General features: G+C 42.9%; 1 protein-coding gene across 3 annotated transcripts in view; it reads right to left on the reverse strand.

Annotated features, from left to right (window-relative positions):
• Wdr47 (WD repeat domain 47) overlaps positions 1-9,759 on the reverse strand; it is a 53,829-nt gene extending 44,070 nt beyond the window's left edge. The window contains exon 1 of one of the 3 annotated variants that reach the window (XM_021158958.3): positions 9,454-9,759. The gene's annotated coding sequence lies outside the window, so the exon portion shown is untranslated. Of the gene's footprint in view, positions 1-9,311; positions 9,396-9,453 lie in introns of those variants that run through there. The other 2 variants (XM_021158957.2, XM_029475342.2) reach the window with 2 other exon arrangements.
• Between the last annotated feature and the right edge of the window lie 304 nt (positions 9,760-10,063).

A 10,063-nucleotide genomic window follows, 5' to 3' on the forward strand; every position in this document is an offset into this window, starting at 1 on the left:
CTAAGAACAGTTCAGAAGTTAAGGCTGAGAAAATTAGAAGAGTCTAAAACTTCATGATTGCGAAAAGTGCTTACAGTCTCTTTTCTATGATTTTTTTATTTATGATTTAATTTTGTGATTTATTTCAATTCATTCTTTAGTAACAGGAAGCAGATATTCTGGTGGGTACTATGAAGTCTGGAATAATCAGAAAATTTGAATTTATACAGGTCAGTTAAAAAAAAATAAAAAATTTCTTTAGATCATTTACAAACAAAACTGCCCACCTAACTACAAAGCTCCATTGTACCTGCTAATAAACTGTTTATAAACATGTCCTTTCTTAACGTTGATAACCATCTTTAGATCATTGATTATTTTAACTTACTTTATAGAACTATGGGTGATTTTCATCCCAAAACTATGGGGGGTGTTAATATAAAGTGCTTGGCTACCATGCAAGAAGTCCTGTATAGCCTAAATCAGGTGTGGTGTCCTGTACCTACAATCTAGCCCCCAGGAGGAAGGGGACAGAAGATCAGAAGTTGAAGTCATCTTTGCCTATGGAACAAGTTCAAGGCCAGTGAGACTACTAAAAAAATTAAAAGGGGCACAGAGAACTGGTTCAGTACCTAAGGGCACTTGCCACCAAACCTGAAAACCTAAGTTTGGTCCCTGGGTCCACCTGTTAGTAGAGAGCCTACTCCCACAGCTTATTCTCTGACCTCGACTTGCGTACAACGGTATGTACATACAAACACACAGAGAGAGAGAGAGAGAGAGAGAGAGAGAGAGAGAGAGAGAGAGAGAGAGAGAGAGAGAGAGAGAATAAACCTTTTAAAGTTTTAAAGACACCTGGGCATGGTAGCACATTGCTAAATTACAGTGGAGTAAAACGCTGGAGTAAGACAAGAATATGAGCCAGGGGGTGGGGGGTGGGGTGGCACACGCCGTTAATCCCAGAACTCGGGAGGCAGAGGCAGGTGGATTTCTGAGTTCGAGGCCAGCCTGGTCTACAGAGTGAGTTTCAGGACAGCCAGGACTATACAGAGAAACCCTGACTCGAAAAACCAAAAAAGAGACAAGAATATGAGTTAGAGCCGACTCAGAATATAGAGAGACACTATATCAAAATAAGTAAAAGAAACAAGCTATGTTTAAAGCCTGGTGCCACTTTAGCTATAAAATAAAGTAAGATTAAATCATGTTGTACATATACCTAAAATGTCTCTAGAAAAAGACACACAGAATTGGTAGTAATGGTTGTGTCCCAAAGACCTTGATAAATAGGAATGGCTTCATGACATTTTATCATGTACCCTATTAAATCTTTTGAATTCTATACCATGTATAAATATTACACATCTGCAGGGCGTGGTGGTGCACACCTTTAATCCCAGCACTTGGGAGGCAGAGGCAGCTGAATTTCTGAGTTCAAGGCCAGCCTGGTCTACAAAGCGAGTCCAATGGCTTACAACCACTTGTAACTCAAGCTGTAGAGTATCCAACCTCCTCTCTGCTTCTGCAGGCACATGCATCCATGTGGCATACACACATAAAATTAAAAATAATAAAATAAAAGTTTCTACATAAAGTTCGGTGTTACTCACTACAGGAGAAGTGAAGCAGGCAGATGGCAAGCACAAGGCCAGCCAAGACTCAATCAAGGTGCAAGCTGACCTGACCTGCACAGCACAACCCTAGGTCAAAAAACATTCTTTAACGATAAAACATAAGCAGTTATGTCAGCCATGGTAGCACATACTTTAAAAATAACAGCACTGGGGCTAGAGAGATGGCTCAGAGGTTAAGAGCACTGACTGCTCTTCCGAAGGTCCTGAGTTCAATTCCCAGCAACCACATGGTGACTCACAACTATCTATAATGGGATCTGATGCCCTCTTCTGGTGTGTTTGAAGACAGCGACAGTGTACTCGCATACATTAAATAAATAAATATTTTTTTAAAAAAATAACAGCACTCTGGAAATAGAGGTAGGCAGAGCTCTGTGATTTTGACGCCAGTCTACATAGAATGCTAGGCCAATCAAGGATGTATATTGAGACCTGTATCTCTCTCTCTCTCTCTCTCTCTCTCTCTCTCTCTCTCTCACACACACACACACACACACACACACACACACACACACACACACCAGTCTACATAGAATGCTAAGCCAATCAAGGATGTATATTGAGACCTGTCTCTCTCTCACACACACACGGAGACAGAGTGTGTGAGGCAGAGCCAGGCATGGTGGCACACATCTGCAATCCCTGTACTTGGCAGCGGAAACATTAGCTCTAAGTCAGCTTAGTCTATATAGTGAGTGTCAATATGGCCAGGCACCTGCACACATCTGCACATATTCCCCCACATACATATAACTAAAAATAAACCCTAAAGTAACAAATTGCATATATAAAGCAATATTACTTCAGAGTGATTTACTTTCTCATAACCCAAGACAACTCCTCACACTTGTACCAATCTATGGATATAGCAATATGTAATTAGGAATAATTTAATTATTGCTATGATCATTTAGCAGAATAACAGGAACAGGTTTTCCCCTAGGGCCCATGACTTATCTAGTCATTACCAGGTATGGATTCCATCTTATAGACCGGGCCTTAAATCCACCCAAAACTGGTAGGCTGCTCTCGTGACATCTGTGCCACTACTGCATCTATGGACAAATCTTGCAACATATCATTATTATAGCTCAGAGCATTCACTGCCAGGTGAAATTCATCATTAGTTTTCTCCTCTGATATTGCCAGCACTATCAACACTATGAACACTAGCTAATAATGATGACACTTCCAGTTGAGTACCGGCTAGATTTCTCCTGGTCCCATGCCTTGTGAATGGGTGTAATCAGCAATAGTCTCTTACTGTCAACTTGTAATGCAGTGTCAGATAACACTGCATTGCCAATAGCTTGTAATGTTAGGGGGTGTTATGGAATCCCACTGGTCAACAAATCAAAAAGATGTAATCCATTCTTGGTGTTAGGGGTTTTATTTAGTGGCATACAGTGTATAGTCAGGCTATTGTTCCCCTCATTATATGGTAATGCTACTTAAACTCCTTTTATATATGTTTACATTTTAGGAAGCTTCTACTGTAGTAGGTTTCCAGATAGCTTTTCAAGAGGCAGTTAAAGTTAGTTGTCCCTCTTTAGAGTCCCTCCTTCACCCTGTCCTCCCATTCCCCCAACCCAATTAATCCTCCTGTTCTTATTTCCTCTTTATCCCTTTATAGCATTATATTATATTTCTTCTTCCCTAAAACACCCCTTCTTTCCCTCAGAGTGCCCTGCTCAGTTAATAGCTACCTAACCCCTCCATTTAAATGAAACACACATATCTAAAGAGAAAAAAACCATGCAATTCGTGTTTTTCTGGGTCTGGATTGCCTCACTCAGCATGACTGTGGTGTGCACTTGTAATTCCACATACTTGAGAGGCTAGGGCAGGAGCATATGGTTGAACCTCAGGAGTTCTGGGCAGTCTTAGGAACACAGAAAGATTCCACTTCAAAGGAGGATATCATTGGTATATCATCACCATCATCACCATCAATATATATCGCCAGGCTGGTCTCAGAATAACTGCTTCAGATAAAGATATGGTCCATGACAGTGGGTTTCTGGTACGGAGACAACTTTTAATTTTAAAATTAAGAATCTAGAGTTGAAGAGATAGTTCAGGAGTTTAGCGCACATACTACTCTTACAGTGCACCCAAGTTCAGTTCCTACACCCGTATTCACTAGGAACATCCTTTAACTCCAGCTCCCAATGATCCAGTACCCTCTTATGGCCACAGAAGGCATCTATACTCACACAGCATTTACACACACATATTCACACGTGAATCAAAGTAAAAATAAACCCTTAAAATGTTTAAATAAAATTAAGCTAAAAAAGTATAAAAATGACCGTTTTTAGAATTAGATCACAAAAGTCTATTCTATTACTGAGCTAAAAAAACTGGAGCAGGATCGCCAAAGCAAGAGTAACTGCTGTATTTTCAATATATAAATACTGGGAACTATTCTTAGATCTCATGTATATTGTTAATGGAGCCTTACAAAGCCATTCTTCACATCTCCTACCATCTGGATGGCACTCTTATGAATACACATGAATATCTATCTTAATTAAAGCACCTAGACTAGAATGCAGTATTTCTGGCATAGACTGGACAGTAACTATATACAGTAAAACTAACAGTTCCCATAACCTGTGATCTTCTTTTTGTACCACCTAAAATTTCATCACCAAGCCTATTTTCCTTCCTTCCCTCCACAGCTCCTCTTTTTTCTTTTCTTTCTTTGAGCTTACTATGTAAACCATGCTACCTCCAAACTCACAACAATCCTCAGGCCTCAGTCTCCGAAGTGCTGGATTATAGGCATGAGACACCATGCCCAGCTGCTTTTTTTGAGAGAGGGTCTCACTTAGCTCAGGTCAGCCTCAAACTTGCTGAGTAGCAGAATCTGGCTTTAAACTAATGATCCTCCTGCCTCCATCTCCCAAGGGCTGGTATTACAGGTGCCACCAGACCCAGCTCTCAAAATTTTCCTTTAAGTTGGTAAAAAAACTTAACCTAATTCTACCCCTAAGTTTTCAAAGTAATGTTTGAAAAAAATTAAAGCCAGAAGTTGAAGAAATGGTTCATGAGTTAAAAGCATATACTGCTCGTACAGAGGAGCTGAGCTCAGTTGTCAGCACCAACTTCAACAGCTCAGAAAATCACTTATAACTCCAGCTCCAGGGGATCTGACACCTCTGGCCTCCTTGGGTACCAGAACTAACATGCACATACCCCTAAGATACATATATCTCAAAGAGACAGACAGACAGACACACACACACACACACACACACACACACACACACGCACGTGCGCACGTGTAAAAATTTAATTAGTGGTGGTAAGATGCCTCAGTAAGTAAAGGCACTTGCCACCAAGCTCAATGACTTGACCCACCTGATGGAAAGAAGGAGCTGACGCCTTCAAGTTGTCCTCTGACCTCTGCACATGGACTGAGCATGCACATACAAGCAAAATAAACAAATAAATATAATAAAAAAATCTTAAACATATATTCAAGTATTTTTTATGTTCTAGTACTAGTCTGCATACCTCAGATAAAATGGTTGTAACTATGGTGAATATATATATATATATATATATATATATATATATATACACACTTACACACACACTCAGTTTTAAGAAAGTGTGATATGTTGTAAAAAAAATGAAGAAGTATCTAAAAAAATTAAATATAAAATATCAAGGAAGTTCAGGAGGCAGTGAAGTTTCCTGTTAAAAATATGGGTAAAGGGCTGGAGAGCTGGCTCAGCAGGTGAGAGCACTGACTGCTCTTCCAGAGGTCCTGAGTTCAATTTCCAGCAACCACATGGAGCTCACAACCATCTGTAATGAGATCTGATGCCTCCTTCTGGTGTGTCTGAAGACAGCTACAGTGTACTCGTCATATATATAGAAAATAAATAAATAAAATCTTTTTTAAAAAATGTGTGTAAAAATTTATTCTTCTTTCTAAATTTTGTATTTCATTTATAATATGTATGAGTGTTTTCCCTGCCTGTATATCTGTGCATCACCTAGGTGCCTGGTGCATACAGAACTAAGAAGAGGGTGTTATGTTAGATCCCCTGGACTAGATTCACAGATAAGCCACCACATGAGTGTTGGGACTTGAACTCGGGTCCTCTGGAAGAGTAGCCAGTGCTCTTAGCCAAGGAGCCATCTCTTCAGCTCCAGATTATTAGTCTTTGACTCTACAAGGAGAAAGTGAAAAGGTACTAACACTCGTTTCCATTGGGTCCTAGCTGGATACTTCCATCCATCATCTGTATAGTTCCATGCCCCTGTGGTCATCCTTTTATAGGTGATTACTTATGCTCAGAGGTGTGAAATCTGCCCCTAGAGAAAATACGTTCAAGCCCAGAATGAAATGAGTTCATCAGTCTATCTAAACCAGTGCTTCTCAACCTTCCTAATGCCAGGACCCCTTAATACAGGTCTTCAGGTTGTGGTGACCCCCCCCCATCACAAGATTATTCTCATTGCTACTCTGTAACTGTAATTTTTCTACTGTTATGAATAATAATGTAAATATATGATATGTAAGGTATCTGACATTCATCACTGTGAAGGGATAGTTCAACAAAAGGAGTAGAAACGCACAGGTTTAGAACCACTGATGCAAACTAAAATTCTTCACCATTTCCAATACAATACTCTAACTTTTTACAGGGCTTAAAGAAGGAGGGCTGGAGAGATGGCTCAGTGGTTAAGAGCACTGACTGCTCTTCCGAAGATCCTGAGTTCAAACCCCAGCAAACACATGGTGGCTCACAACCATCCGTAATGAGATCTGATGCCCTCTTCTGGTGTGTCTGAAGACAGACAGCTACAGTATACTTACATATAATAATAAATAAATCTTTGGGCCAGAGCGAGCAGGGCCGAAGTGAGTGGGGCCGGAGGGAGCAGGGCTGGAGCGAACAGAGGTCCTGAATAAAATTCTCAGCAACCGCATGATGGCTCACAACCATCAGTACAGCTATAGTGTACTCATATACATAAAATAAAATAAAATAAATCTTAAAAAAAAAAAAAGCAAACAAGAGGGAATAAGGTGGACAGTGATGGCACACACCTTTAGTCCCAACACTCCTTGGGAGGCAGAGGCAGGCAGATGTTGTATGTTGGAAACCAGCCTGCTCTATAGAGAGGTCCAGGGCATACAAACAAAAAACCATAAAACCAGGAGGGGAAGTTAGAATTTAAGTAAAGGTGAACCTTTTTAAGATTGGAACTGTAAAAATGAAAAAGGCCGTTTTCCCTGTGCTGTGTGAGGATTTTCCATTCATTAATTAAGAATGCCTAAAACAAAGCTTCTTAAACTTTTGCACTTAGGACAGGAAAAAACTAAACACAGCTTAGAATTCACTTAGCTTCAGTCAAGTCTAACAGGAAGTCTATTTTGAAATCTCTAAATGTTATCTTAGAAATTAATGTTAATATTGCCTTCTCTTTGTGTCATCTTTGATTTGTATGAATATATCCAATTCTTCAAATGAAATTAAGGACTATTTCAAGTGTCATTTACACACCTACAGATCTTTTTCTTGAATACTGAAGCTTATTCATACTTTATTTCTGTTGTTCTGGGAATCAAGCCCAGGGTCTTGTGGATGCTAGACAGTACTCAGCCACTGAACTACAGACCCAGTCTGAATTAGTGTCAGTGCCTCAATTTGAAAAGCTTAGGTCAGAGGGGATAAAGTTATGTTTGCATTAGTCATGAACCTGTGACCTGCAGTGAGGATTATCTAGTGCCAAATATAACTCGTCAGTTATTAGCAGCAGCCTTATTTGCAAGAAAGTATCACTAACCCATATACAAAAGCAAAACCCTCTTTCCCCACATCACCACAACTTAAGCAACCCTCTACTGAGAATGAGGAAACACCTCCACTTTTCTCATAAACCTCTTAAGGCCACTGTAATAAAAAAGGTCTTGAATCTAGAAATGTTAAGAAGAAAATGATAATACTCCCTCTCAGTGTTCCCCTCTGGTAAAGGCAGTCAACAGCTTCCTTAATATTTTCCAAAGCACTTGCAACTGAACTGATTTATTCAACATCACAGTCCACTCTGAGACTCAAACAACACCAGGCATTATCCCTATTTCACAGAATAAGAAAACAAGGTCAATGGTAGGATAAATATCTCCTCCAAGACTGTAATTACAGAAGCAAAGAGAAGCTTCCATCCAGGCAATCGGGTTTTCAGGCAACTGACCTACCAAGGAAAAATTGGACATTTTTCTTATTTTGACATATTTCTTATTTGCTTTTCAAACTGTAGCATATACTAAACAAGTCATACGGTGTCCATTCAATAACAAACTATTTGACAAAGAGAAAGAAACTGCACAATTATGTAACTGCAAACACTGATTAGCACTCTTGCTCTCTTATGATACATTCCTACTACTGATTTTTCACAAAAAAAAAACTAGAAAAGTGGCAAGGTGGGAAATAAGTTAAAATCACACACACACACACACACACACACACACACACACACACACACACACTCGGTAATGGCAGCCCAATTCATGGAGTTCATGATCTGGTTGTTTACCTTACCTCTACTGTTATGGATTATTTCCTTGTCTTTCCCATTTACGTGTTACTTTGTTGTTGGAAACAATGTCCCTCCCCCTCCCCCAAACCTTAATGCACAATGACTCGTTACATCTCCCACCTAAATAAGACCTCCAGAATGTGCATATAAAGAAAATTCGACTGCTAGGCGTTTCTCCTTTCTAGTAAAATGCTAACATAACATATGCCAACACTTGAGACCCCCCCCCAAAAAAAAAGAAGTGGTATTATCTGTGAAAAAGATTTACAGCCCTTTTAAACCTACATGTTAATTCCTGTGCCATTAACTTTTTATAGCATTCTATGAACTCTACAACAAAGGGGGGAAACTAAGTGTCAGGATTTCAACCGATGAATCTGGGTGGAACAAAGACTTCTCCTCTCATTATGCAGTGAGAACCAAGTTGCCAAAAAAAAAAAAAAAAAAAAAAAAAAAAAAAAAAAAGCTCCCCTCAGACGACACCCACTAGCTGCATGTCTGGATGTACAGGGGGGAAATCATCAGGTCAAATACTGCCCCTGGCTACTTGGTTCCTACCCCTTTGCCAAAGGCGTCGTCCCAGAGAGCTAGAGCCCCAATCATTTTCTCCCCAATACAGCTAAGCAGCTTAACCCTCTGAGTTCCATAACCTCCGGTGTCTTACGCAGACGTCCCCCGGAACAACTCAGGTTCGAAATTCAGTCGATGCCCCTGTCCCCACCCTCCCAGACCCCAAAGGACTGCTCCTAACAGCCACTGGCCTGGCGTCAGAAAGGGCAAACCCGGATCCCCCCCAAACCCTCAACCCCGCCACTCCCTACCCATTCGCCGGCCAAGGCGAGCAGGGAAAGGGACCAGCGCACAGCCCTCAGTCTCGCCCCAGCCCAGTAGAGGGGCGAGGCAGATGCAGCCCAATCAGCCCTCCTCGCGCCCCTCAGCAGCGGCGAGGTGGATACTCCATACCAGGGCGAGGGGCATCCCCCAGCCGCCCGAATCAGATGGGCAAGTAGGGGAAGGTGTGGTCCAGCAGTGGCGGCCTGGATAGACTGCCTGGCGGGTCCCAGGTCCTGTCCCCGAGACACCCGGGCCTCGCCCGCATCCCATCTTCTCGCAGTCGCCACCAAAGCCTACCCAAGACACTCCTCCCGGCCGCGAACGCCGCCCAAGGGGCCGTGGGGTCTGCGCCGCATCAGGCTAGTGACAGGTGGCGACGGGTGACCATGGCAACCCACGGTGCACGGCGGCCCGCCCCCGCCTCCTGGAATCCGCTCACCTGAGAGCTCCGGGCGGAGCCGGCAGAAGCGGTGGAGGAAAACGCGGCGGAGAGGCCGGCGGCCAGAGCCCCGAAACAGCCAATTCCAGTCTCAGGCGCGAGCGCGAGGGCGGCGGTCTGGGCTAAGCAGCCCGCACGTCAATCCATCAGCTCGTCAGCCGGTCCTGCTCGCGTCCGCCCCGATCCCGCCTCCGACCGCTCCGCTCCACGGACTGCGGTTGTCAAGCGCCGCTGGAACGGAGCTCCAGCCGCCAGCTGCAGCCAATCACTGCTCGTCCCTGGAGCCGCCTCAGGACCCCTCCTCGCGAGGCGGCTAGGCAGGTGCCTGAGCAGAAGAGTCCGCTGGGCCAGCCCAGGAGGATAGGGCGGGGCCTGGAGGCGGGGCCTAACACGGGGGCGGGCAGAATCTAAGACTGACGCCTGGAGGCTCCTAGCCCTTGTCTTCTCTGCTCTTATGGTTTAGGAGATGCCTGTAAGGAGGATGTAGGCCCAGAACCTTCGGGTGACGCTATGTTATGTCCCAAAATAGCGTGGACAGGTGTGGTAGTTTGAATGAGAATTGCCCCCATAGTCATGCATTTGAATGCTTGTCCCCAGTTACTGGACTGAC

Source organism: Mus caroli, unplaced genomic scaffold, assembly GCF_978045245.1.
Source record: "Mus caroli unplaced genomic scaffold, Mus_caroli_1 scaffold_3, whole genome shotgun sequence".
Taxonomy (NCBI): Eukaryota; Metazoa; Chordata; class Mammalia; order Rodentia; family Muridae; genus Mus; species Mus caroli.